Consider the following 13,278-nt stretch of genomic DNA (forward strand, 5'->3'; position numbering starts at 1 on the left):
CGGCTAGGACATCCGGATTGGTGGAGTGTGCTAGGGCAGTGAATAAAACAAAGTTAGGGAGGAGGCTTCTAATGTTAACATGCATGAAACCAAGGCTTTTACGGTTGCAGAAGTCAACAAATGAGAGAGCCTGGGGGATGGGAGTGGAGGTAGACACTGCAGGGCCTGGATTAACCTCTACATCACCAGAGGAACAGAGGAGGAGTAGGAGAAGGGTACGGCTAAAGGCTAACAGAACTGGACGCCTAGTACGTAAGAGTAAAAGGAGCAGATTTCTGGGCATGGTAGAATATATTCAAGGCATAATGTACAGACAAAAGTATAGTAGAATGTGAATACAGTGGGGGTAAACCTGTGCATATGGTGATAATGAAAGAGATATTGTCTCTAGAAATAGCATTTAAACCAGGTGATGTCACTGCGTGTGTGGGGGGTGGAACTAAATTGTTAGCCGAGGCATGTTGAGCAGTGCTAGTGGCTCTACAGTGAAATAAAACAATATAGTTACAAACCAGAACAGCAATCGACAAGGCATGGTAACGTTAGGGAAAGGCATGCGTAGCCGGGCGATCATACAAGTCCAGTGCGTGGCTTCAGGCAGCCAGCGGCACGGGGCTAGCAGGCTAACAGAAAGGCCTTAGAGGGATGACGTGACAGAGGGAAGTCTGTTGTGGCCTCCTCGTGCAGTTACATCAGCGGATGGATCAGCAGGGCTCCGTGTGGTAAACCAGGCCAATTGGCAAAATATGTATAGTGGCCGAAAGCCAGCAGTCCAATGTGCTTTAGATAGCTAGCAGGCAGATAGTTAGCGGCTGTTCAGCAGTTCAGGGGTAGTTCGCTGCTATAATTCAAGATGGATTTTTTTGTAAATATCATAATAAAAATGTCATAAATAAATAAATAATAGGTTCAGAGCTTGCGGTAGGAATTCGGAGATAATAATAATAATAATAATAATAATCATCAAGTTTGCGGACGACACAACAGTGGTAGGCTTGATTACCAACAACGACGAGACGGCCTACAGGGAGGAGGTGAGGGCCCTCGGAGTGTGGTGTCAGGAAAATAACCTCACACTCAACGTCAACAAAACTAAGGAGATGATTGTGGACTTCAGGAAACAGCAGAGGGAACACCCCCCTATCCACATCGATGGAACAGTAGTGGAGAGGGTAGCAAGTTTTAAGTTCCTCGGCATACACATCACAGACAAACTGAATTGGTCCACTCACACTGACAGCGTCGTGAAGAAGGCGCAGCAGCGCCTCTTCAACCTCAGGAGGCTGAAGAAATTCGGCTTGTCACCAAAAGCACTCACAAACGTCTACAGATGCACAATCGAGAGCATCCTGGCGGGCTGTATCACCGCCTGGTACGGCAACTGCTCCGCCCTCAACCGTAAGGCTCTCCAGAGGGTAGTGAGGTCTGCACAACGCATCACCAGGGGCAAACTACCTGCCCTCCAGGACACCTACACCACCCGATGTTACAGGAAGGCCATAAAGATCATCAAGGACATCAACCACCCGAGCCACTGCCTGTTCACCCCGCTATCATCCAGAAGGCAAGGTCAGTACAGGTGCATCAAAGCTGGGACCGAGAGACTGAAAAACAGCTTCTATCTCAAGGCCATCAGACTGTTAAACAGCCACCACTAACATTGAGTGGCTGCTGCCAACACACTGTCATTGACACTGACCCAACTCCAGCCACTCTAATAATGGGAATTGATGGGAAATTATGTAAATATATCACTAGCCACTTTAAACAATGCTACCTTATATAATGTTACTTACCCTACATTATTCATCTCATATGCATATGTATATACTGTACTCTACATCATCGACTGCATCCTTATGTAATACATGTATCACTAGCCACTTTAACTATGCCACTTTGTTTACTTTGTCTACATACTCATCTCATATGTATATACTGTACTCGATACCATCTACTGTATGCTGCTCTGTACCATCACTCATTCATATATCCTTATGTACATATTCTTTATCCCCTTACACTGTGTATAAGACAGTAGTTTTGGAATTGTTAGATAGATTACTTGGTTATCACTGCATTGTCGGAACTAGAAGCACAAGCATTTCGCTACACTCGCATTAACATCTGCTAACCATGTGTATGTGACAAATAAAATTTTATTTGATTTGATTTGATTTGATATCGAGAAGAATAAGTCCGACTAGCTCTGGTTTGAGTCAAGCTGTACAGACTGGCGAGAGTTGACTGCTAGCTAGTGGCTTCGGAATGTATTCGATGGGCCTCGTAAGCCAACAGTCCGTTGTGCTCTAGACAGCTAGCATTCAGGGGACGTTAGCTGCAAAGGTCGGAAGGTGAGAAGTTTCAGAGCTTGTGATAGGAATCCGGGGATATGGAGAGAAAAATAGGTCCGGTATGCTCTGGTTGAATCGCGTTGTACAAACTGGCGAGAGCTTTCCGAGCTAGAGGTTAGCTGATTACAGAGATGGTTACTCATATCTCAAGATACCGCTTTTGCAAACAGCCAATCACAAAAAATATGTCTTGAAAATAATATGTTATGTGGTTGCTTAGGCTGTTCTACCATCAAGTAAAGTGAAAAATGCAAATTAGCATCATTTCATTCTTTGATACAGAGATTGTTACTATATCTCAGAAGGTGAATCAGGCTTAACCAGGACACTATTATGAAATGTGACATACATCTTGTACTCTGTGCAGACATGTCCATTCATTCTCTGGCTCTGGCAGATGAATGAATTAGTACTCACTGACCCCTGAAAAACTAGAGCAAGGACAACACCAGGGGTCAGTCCACTCAGATAGCCAGCCAAGTCCTTTCCTCCCACTCTCTCAGCCTGGTAATGTGGCCTCCTGCCTGACCCATAGAAATATAATACATAGAATAGAATAGTTCTGTGGGTTGAACTCATAGGCTTTCAGTCCAGGAAGGCTAGACAAGGTGGAGGGATGCATGCTTCAAATCCATGCTGTGGTGACTTAGTCACCAGTGTAAAAGGATCAGATGGAGATTCAATACAAAAACAGGCTACGAGCGTAGATTCAGCACCATTGAAGGGGACAGTTTAGCACCACATAGCAATGGACAGCGACCTTCCCACATAAATTGCAACTGAAGCAAAATAGACCACTCCATTGTTTCTTTGAATCTGCACCACACAAGCCAATAGGATTTTGTTTGTGGATTTTGCTCTAAAATCCTCTTGCGATACTAGGGTGCCAAAACACAGCTCTCACATACAGTACCAGTCAAACGTCTGCCTGACCTCCCACATCCGCTTGAATTCATTGTATAAAATCTCATTAGATTATAATTTCACCAGAGAATATATGGTTGGTCCTCTCACTCGGGATTTCATTCCCATGTATTTTATAGGACAAAGAAATAGTGAGGAATCAGGGCTGGATAATTAAAAAAGACACAATGACCCACACTCTGTTGTGGTCATATTTTCACAAATCTCATCTATCTCTCACGCATTTTCAGAGACAACCCAGAGAGTTCCCTGTGATGTCAGTCTAAAACTAATAATGAAGTATTGTACACCCTTACCTTGCCTCATCATCTCAGCAAACAAAATGAATCCTTTGCAAACAGCCATTCACAAAAAAAATACACAGCACCACCATAGGGTGGTTCTGCAGTGGTGCTATCTAGCCTAACAATTACTTTTCTTTCAGAGAGAGTGAGGTAATGTGTTCTGCGAAATGTTGAGATGTCCTGCCCTGAGAATACCCACCTACAGATGAAAGACCTTCTCTCGCTCTTTAATTCTCTCTCAGAGTGAGGGAGGGGTGTGAAGACAGATAAATTGAAGGTGAGGTGTTAAAGCCCTAGTCTGCTCTAGCTGGCGGGCGACCGGCTGTTTCCCAAATGGCACCCTATTCCCTTTATAGTGCTCTACTTTCGTCTAGGGCCCATACAGTATATGGAATAGAGTGCCATTTGGAAAGCATCTCAGATGACTGACACCAGATGAGATATCCTCGCAGTCGCCAGTGCCATTGTCGTGGCGACTCTCCTGTCCCCACGGAGACGAGGGGTTTAATTCACAGTGCCCTCCCTAGGGTAGGGGGTTATCAGATCTGATGACCATGAGGCACCTCAACTCAAATCTCTCTGTGCTCACAATGGGAGAGTGTCTTAAATGGAGATATACAGTGAGTGTACCAAACATTCGTTGTTTTTTTACATTTTGAGTTGCGCCCCCTTTTCCCCTCAGAACAGCCTCAATTAGTCGGGGCATGGACTACAGGGTTTTGCAAGCATTCCACAGGAACAATGACAATGCTTCCCACAGTTGTGTCAAGTTGGCTGGATGTCCTTTGTGTGGTGGGCCATTCTTGAGAACACGGGAAACTGTTGAGCGTGAGAAACCCAGCAGTGTTGCAGTTCTTGACACATTCAAACACCTACTACCATACCCCGTCCAAAGGCACAAATCTTTTTCATGTCCATGTCTCAATTGTCTCAAAGCTTAAAAATCCTTCTTTAACCAGTCTCCTATCCTTCATCTACACTGATTGAAGTGGATTTAACAGGTGACATCAATATCTATAAGGGATCATAGCCTTCACCTGGATTCACCTGGTCAGTCTGTATGATGGAAAGAGCAGGTATTCCTAATGTGTTGTACACTCAGTGTATATGCCCTGGCACAGTTTCCATTGACTTAAACCAGTTACCGACTCACTATATAGTGTTTAACGTGATTTTTGAATGAATACCTCATCTCTGTACCACACACATACAATTATCTGTAAGGGCCCTCAGTCTAGCAGTGAATTTCAAAACACAGATACAACCACAAAGACCAGGAATTTTTACCAATGGCTTGCAAAGAAGGACACCTATAGGAAGATGGGTAAAAATAAATAAATAAACAGCTCATTGAATATTGCTTTGAGCATGGTGAAATTATTCATTTAAATTTGGATAGTGTATCAATGCACCCAGTCAATACAAAGATACAGGCGTCTTTCCTAACTCAGTTGCCGGAGAGGAAACAGTTACAGAGTTTAATGGCTGTGATTGGAGGAAACTGAGGATTCATCAACAGTATTGTGGCTACTCCACAATATTAATTGACAGAGTGAAAAAAGGAAGCCTGTACAGAATAAAAACATTACAAAACATGCATCCCGTTTGCAACAAGGTACTATATTTTCAAGCATTGTGGTGGCTGCATCATGTTATGGGTATGCTTGTAATTGTTAAGGACTGGGGAGTTTTTCAGGGTTAAAAAGAAATGGAATGGAGCTAAACACAGGCAAAATCCTAGAGGAAAAACCTGGTGCAGTCTGCTATTAATTAATCTTTCAGCAGGACAACAACCTACAACACAAATCAACACTGGAGTCGCTTACCTAGAAGACAGTGAATGGTCCCGAGTGGCCGAGGTACTGTTTGGACTAAATCTGCTTGAAAATCTATGGCAAGACTTGAAAATGGTGGTATAGCAATGTGACAGAGCGTGAAGAATTATGAAAAGAATCATGGGAAAATATTGTACAATCCAGGTGTGCAAAGGTCTTAGAGACTTACCCAGAAAGACTCACAGCTATGCTGACAAAGGTAATTCTATTATGTATTGGCTCATGGGTGTGAATACTTATGTAAATAAGATATTTCTGTATTTCATTTTCAATAAATTAGGCCCTCCGATTTAACACACTGAACTCTGAGAAGTAGTTGGTGAACCAGGCGAGGCAGTCATTTGAGGACATGATATCGTTTAGGACATTGAGCGTGGCTGAGGTGCACCCATGACCAGATTACAAAGCGGAGAAGGTATGGTGGGATTCAAAATGGTCGGTGATCTGTTTGTTAACTTGGCTTTCGAAGACTTTAGAAAGGCAGGGCAGGATGGATATAGGTCTGTAACAGTTTGGGTCTAGAGTGTCTCCCCTTTTGAAGAGGGGGTTGACCGCGGCAGCTTTCCAATCTTAAGGGATCTCAGACGACACGAAGGAGAGGTTGAACAGGCTAGTAATAGGTTTTGCAACAATTGTGGCAGCTAATTTTTAGGTATACTTCAGAGATGAGAAATCACAGCATTTATGAATAAGTGCTTTGGGGGGGAAGAGAAGTATCTCACTCACATCACTCTCTGACACTGGTTTATAAAAGATGACTGAATTTTGCCAAGAGATTGAGAACTCAATTCCTCTGATTTATTTACACCTGATAGGTACTTCCCTTTAGAACAGATTGAGCAAAGACAGGTGTACCCACATCAATTGCATTTGTAACAAATGTTTGCTTTCTTGACTGGGGTTCCTATCAGTCAACTCCAAAACGTCCTGGATTGATGTGATGGTAGACATGACCAATGACTAGACTATATTTTGTTGTTGTTGTTGTTGTTGATTGAATAAAGTCACACAGAGCTCTTGTTAAAAAAGCAAAGCTTCCTTCAACACAACTGTATAGCGGAAAGTGTTTTCCTCTTTTTGCCATTTCCATATTTCAGTAGAATGCTACCTCCGATATTATGTACTGTTGAACTGCGAATGTTGCCCACACACAAAACAACTGTGGATGACTTGATATAAGTGTGTCTCTGACCTCACTGACCGAAATGTCAGCTTGTACAGGTGAAGAGATTCTCTCCACTTCTTGGTGGCAAATGGATTTGTGTGTGTCTGTGTGTGTGTGTGTGTGTGTGTGTGTGTGTGTGTGTGTGCGTGCGTGCGTGCGTGCGTGCGTGCGTGCGTGCGTGCGTGCGTGCATGTGTGTGTGTGCGTGTGTGTGTGTGTGTGCGTGTGTGCATGTGTATGTGTGTGTGCGTGTCCACATATTTTTGTGTGTGCGTGTGTCTGGAAAATACTTGGAGATAAGTGTGTGAATCATATAGTATGCTATTGTTAATGTGTGCGAGGATGTGACATGTGGGGGCAGCTGACAGCTGGGTAATGAGCACATAGTTCAGTCCCAAACCAGGAACAGAGTGAAAGAGGGAAAGCGGGATATTTGTTGGAGACGGATAGAGATATGAATGTGAAAGTGATAATTCAATAATTCAGAGGCAAGGCTCGTCATTGAACCCTTTTCACAGAGAACTTTTTGAAAATAATGCATACACCAACACCTCTCCTTCACCTCAAGCTTCACCATGCAGACCCCTGGCAAGACATCTCACCCACTTCTCACATAGAACAACTAACAAGGCCTACTGTGACTCTGGGAATGACTAGAATCTCAGCAGCCAATCAGAATCCAAGGACACACACATGCAAGGAAGCACACACGGAAACATGCACATATGCACACATGCACACCACACTCATACACGCATACACCCTCCCCACACACACAACACATACACACACACACACAAACACCCTCCCTACACACACACAACCCCCACACATCACAAACACAAACCGTCAAAAAACAGAGGCTCTTAGTTCCCCAACAAGCTTCAATCCACGCTGCATTGTTGAGTAGTCAGACAGACAGGGCCCAGAGGGAGGTGCTGATGAAAGGGCTGCGGCATGTGGATTCCCCTCCAGAAAGCTGTCACTCAGCTGGCCCCTAGAGAGCCATGGGGTTCCTGGGGTGGGAAGGAGATCTGTGGAGCAGGAGGAGGGGGTTTGAGGGGCTATGCAGAATGTATGGTAGAGAGCAGGGAAAGAACTTTGTTGATCTCAACCCCCCCATCTCACTCGCTCTTATCTCAATCTCTAGCTCTGGCTGTGGTTTCTCCTTCTTACTTTCTATCTCTATCTGTGACGGGATTCAGTAATTGGAGGCAGGTTTTCTGGCCACGCCCATATATTGATTAGAGATCGATAAGCGAGTCGGATAAATATAGTTATTTATAGAGCTGGAAGTAGGAATATTGAATATGAAAGAGCAAGAGAGAGGGAGTGGTAGATAGGCAGATAGGAAGGAGACATGGAGGCTGGGAATAAGAGAGAAATACAGTGCATTCGGAAAGTATTCAGACCCCTTGACTTTTTACACATTTTCTTACGTTACCGACTTATTCTAAAATTGATTTTTTTTAATCATCAGCATATCTACACACAATACCCCATAATGACAAAGTGAAAGCAGATTTTTAGACATTTTTGCAAATGTATTCAAAAACAAAACAGAAATACCTTATTTACAGAAGTATTCAGACCATTTGCTATGAGACTCTAAATTGAGCTCAGGTGCATCCTGTTTCCATTGATCATCCTTGAGATGTTTTTACAACTTGATTGGAGTCCAACTGTGCTAAATTTTATTGATCGGACATGATTTGGAAAGGCACACACCTGTCTATATAAGGTCCCACAGTTGACAGTGCATGTCAGAGCAAAAACCAAGCCATGTGGTCGAAGGAATTGTCCGTAGAGGTCCGAGACAGGATTGTTCTTGTTCTTGTGTCACGGCACAGATCAGGGGAAGGGTACCAAAACATTTCTGCAGCATTGAAGTTCCCCAAGAACACAGTGGCCTCCATCATTCTTAAATGGAAGAAGTTTGGAACCATCAATACTCTTCTTAGAGCTGGCCACCAGGCCAAACTGAGCAATCAGCAATCAGCAATCAACCTCAGGGAGGTGACCAAGAACCCGATGGTCACGCTGACAGAGCTCTAGATTTCTTCTGTGGCGATGGGCGAACCTTCCAGAAAAACAACCATCTCTGAAGCACTCTCCCAATCAGGCCTTTATGGTAGTCTGACCAGACGGAAGCAACTCCTCAGTAAAAGGCACATGACAGCCCACTTGGAGTTTGCCAAAAAGCATATAAAGACTCTCAAACCATGAGAAACAAGATTCTGTGTTTTGATGAAACCAAGATTAAACTCTTTGGCCTGAATGCCAAGCGTCACTTCTGGAGAAAACCTGGAACCATCCCTACTGTGAAGCATGGTGGTGGCAGCATCATGCTGTGGGGGTGTTTTTCAGCGGCAGGGATTGGGAGACTAGTCAGGATTGAGGCAAAGATGAACGGAGCAAAGTACAGAGAAATCCTTGATGACAACCTGCTCCAGAGTGCCCATGACCTCAGCCTGGGGCGAAGGTTCACCTTCCAACAGGACAACGGCCCTAAGCACACAGGCAAGACAACACAGGAGTGGCTTTGGGACAAGTCTCTGAATGTCCTTGAGTGGCCCAGCCAGAGCCCCGACTTGAACCCGATCAAACATCTCTAGAGAGACCTGAAAATATCTGTGCAGCTACGCTCCCCATCCAACCTGACAGAGCTTGAGAGGAACTCCAGAGAAGAATGTTAGAAACTCCCCAAATACTGGTGTGCCAAGCTTGTAGCGTCGTACCCAAGAAGAATCGAGGCTGTAATTGCTGCCAAATGTGCTTCAACAAAGTACTGAGTAAAGGGTCTGAATGCTTATGTAAATGTAATATTTCTGTTTTAATTTTTTTATATATTAGTAACAATTTCTATAAACGAATTTAGCTTTGTCATTATGGAGTATTGTGTGTAGATTGATGAGGGGGAAAAAACAATTTAATCAATTTTAGAATAAGGCTGTAACATAACAAAATATGGAAAAAGTCAAGGGGTCTGATCACTTTCCGAAGGCACTGTATGCCTTTAACCACATAAAAGACGGTGCCAGATGTCTTACAGTATGTGTACATTTGAAGCATCTATTTACAATTTATTCTCACCACCAAATATGGTGATGAGCGGAAGTCCAGTGGCAGGAAGTGGGAGAAGATGGAGCTCGATGAAACATTCTGCAAATGTTCTCATCAATGAAACATTCAATATCAACACAGTTTTCTGTTCCCAAATCTATAATCTGTTAAGAACAGAGTGCACTACGTTTTGGAGACTTAACCCTGTCTAAAAGAAGGAGTGCAAAGGCAGAGTGAGTTAATACACACTTTCACTTCACAGAGTGGGCGTTTCCTAACTGAAATATGCAAATACATGCTAGAATGCACCAATAGGACATTGCTAGCTTGCACTTGGCTGTGCCCCCCTCCTTGCTTGTTCTGCCCTCTATGCTTAATTTGCTCCCATTGGAAACAATGCATCTTGGGTTAGTTATAAAAATTCTCTGATATAACTATTTAACCATTTAACCCTATTACTGTACAGTCTACGAGGTTGAAGAAAAGGTCTGTAAAATTGGGGCATATGTGAATACATTTATTTAAACATTTTTCAAATTGAACAGCTGTTGTATTGTTGTAAAAATATTCAAATGTCATAATAAAAGTCTGATCTCCACATTCTTATCATGGACTTTTCAGTAAACAACAAAGATAATATTAAACACTTTGGCTACACATCAGGCTGGCGGCAACTGTCTCTCTGAGCATGAGTGTGGTTTGATGCTATTGTCTCATCTTACAAAGCAGGGTGTGGCTCTAGTTGATTGTATACTCTGGTTGTGTGTGGCTTTGTGTGATTGTATTACTAGGATATGACACTCTGAGGCTCTGTGTGTGTGTGTGTGTGTGTGTGTGTGTGTGTGTGTGTGTGTGTGTGTGTGTGTGTGTGTGTGTGTGTGTGTGTGTGTGTGTGTGTGTGTGTGTGTGTGTGTGTGTGTGTGTGTGTGTGTGTGTGTGTGTGTGTGTGTGTGTGTGTGTGTGCTGTTAAGATATGAAACTGAGCTCTGTCTCTATTTCTCTCTCTGAGGACCCATTCATCATTAGTCCCTCCATGCTGCCATCAGAGCTTGTAAAGCAGAGCGCAGCCAGCGCCGAGTCCACCGACTAAAGCGAATTGTGTGAAATATACCCAGTAAGATCGTTGGGTGTCCAGGAAGGCCAACGCGGCCCCGCCCAGCTCCACTGCATCCCCAGCGCATCCTCCCAGGGCCCGTTGCCTGGCAACGTGGGCTGATTGGGTTAGCAGGGTTAAGAGGGGGTCTGACAGAGGGCTGGAGAAATCAGATCACTCCCATTGATCATCCTTTCTCTGTGCTCTGCTGAGGCCCGGGGCTGCGGCCGCACAATCAAAGCCCCTGGCTTTGTGTCTATCTGGGAGGGACGAGGGAGGAAGAGACTGGGGGGGGAGGGGGGTTATTACGCATGTAGGGGAGGAGGAGGAAGACGAGCCTCCTCAGTGTCCCATTGACTTCCGATGAAATGTTTATTGAACCATAGTGGGGGAGAAATGGCAGGAGGAGCAGGGTTGGGTTGGTGGGTCGGAGGCAGAGTCTGTTATGTCTGTGAAAGGTCCCTGGCTGTCCCTGGCTGCCCCTGCGGTGGCCACATGAGATGTGGGGGGGGATCAGTTTGAGGTCATTAGCTCTAATCCGGCATGACAGGCATTAAAAGGTTCCGCTTGCGTCCCGCTGGGGGGTTTTGTGGTGGTATTCCAGGTGCCTCCGGGAGGCACAGCCAGGCTGGTGCGCCACCTCACACCTCCACCCCCTCTTGGCATACCAGAGGGCACAGAGACAGACAGCGACCTAGCCTGGATCCACCTCTTATTAGTATCTCCACCCTTATGGAAAAAACACATGAATTTCACATGTGATTTTATGTGATAACATGAAACTACACGTGAAAACATTTGAAAACATTTGAGCACATGTGAAAACATGAGCTCGTGAAATAAATGTGACAAATTTCAAAATGTGATACCATGAAACTACACGTGACAACATTTGAATGTTTTTGACATAAGAAATCGCAAATTAAATTTTAACATATGACTGTTTTTGACATATGAAAATGTAATTCCGAATGTGAGTTATTTTTGTTGTTGTTGCTAATTTCACATCTAAATCTGCAATTCACATGAGGTGAAAACGTGTTATTCTCCTCACATGTGAAAAGGTGGTGTTAACATACACTACCTTTCAAAAGTTTGGGGTCACTTGAAATTACATTTACATTTAAGTCATTTAGCAGACGCTCTTATCCAGAGCGACTTACAAATTGGTGCATTCACCTTATGACATCCAGTGGAACAACCACTTTACAATAAAAATGCCCATTAAAATAGCATCAAATTGATCAGAAATACAGTTTAGACATGGTTAACGTTGTAAATGACTATTGTAGCTGGAAACAGCTGATTTTTAATGGAATATCTACATAGGCCCTTACGGAGGCCCATTATCAGCAACCATCACTCCTGTGTACCAATGGCACGTTGTGTTAGCTAATCCAAGTTTATCATTTTAAAAGACTAATTGATCATTAGAAAACCCTTTTGCAATTATGTCAGTGCAGCTGAAAACTGTTGTTCTGATTAAGAAGCAATTAAACAGGCCTTCTTTAGAATAGTTGAGTATCTGGAGCATCAGCATTTGCGGGTTCGATTACAGGCTCAAATGGCCAGACTGAAACTCGTCAGTCTATTCTTGTTCTGAGAAATTAAGGCTATTCCATGCGAGAAATTGTCAAGAAACTGAAGATCTCGTACAACGCTGTGTACTACTCCCTTCACAGAACAGCACAAACTGTCTCTGACCAGAATATAAAGAGGAGTGGGAGGCCCTGGTGCACAACTGAGCAAGAGGACAAGTACATTAGAGTGTCTAGTTTGAGAAACAGACGCCTCACAAGTCCTCAACTGGCAGCTTCATTAAATAGTACCCACAAAACACCAGTCTCAACGTGTAACGGTTGTCTTCGGTGGAAGGAGAGGAGGACCAAAGCGCAGCGTGGTAAGTGTTCATATTTTTTATAAAACAACTGAACACTGAATAACAAAACAACAAAGTGAAAGAACAAAACAACAACGAAACAGTCCTGTCTGGTGAAGATACAAAACAGAAAACAATCACCCACAACTAAAATGGGGAAAACAGGCCACCTAAGTATGATTCTCAATCAGAGACTACGAACGACACCTGCCTTTGATTGAGAACCATACCAGGCCAAACACATAAACACAACATAGAAATAAGAACATAGACTACCCACCCCAACTCACGCCCTGACCAAACTAAAAACAAAGACATAACAAAGGAACTAAGGTCAGAACGTGACACAACGTCAACAGCGAAGACGTGACTCTAGGATGCTGACCTTCTAGGCAGAGTTGAAAAGGAAAAGACATATCTCAGACTGGCCAATAAAAATAAAAGATTAAGATGGGCAAAAGGAACTCTTCCTAGAAGGCCAGCATCCCGGAGAAGCTTCTTCACTGTTGACGTTGAGACTGGTGTTTTGTGGGTTTAATGAAGCTGCCAGTTGAGGACTTATGAGGCCTCTGTTTCTCAAACTAGACACTCTAATGTACTAGTCCTCTTGCTCAGTTGTGCACTGGGGCCTCCCACTCCTCTTCCTATTCTGGTTAGGGCCAGTTTGCTAAAACAACGTTCC

The sequence above is a fragment of the Oncorhynchus gorbuscha genome, linkage group LG12 (genome assembly GCF_021184085.1).
Source record: "Oncorhynchus gorbuscha isolate QuinsamMale2020 ecotype Even-year linkage group LG12, OgorEven_v1.0, whole genome shotgun sequence".
NCBI classification, from domain to species: domain Eukaryota; kingdom Metazoa; phylum Chordata; class Actinopteri; order Salmoniformes; family Salmonidae; genus Oncorhynchus; species Oncorhynchus gorbuscha.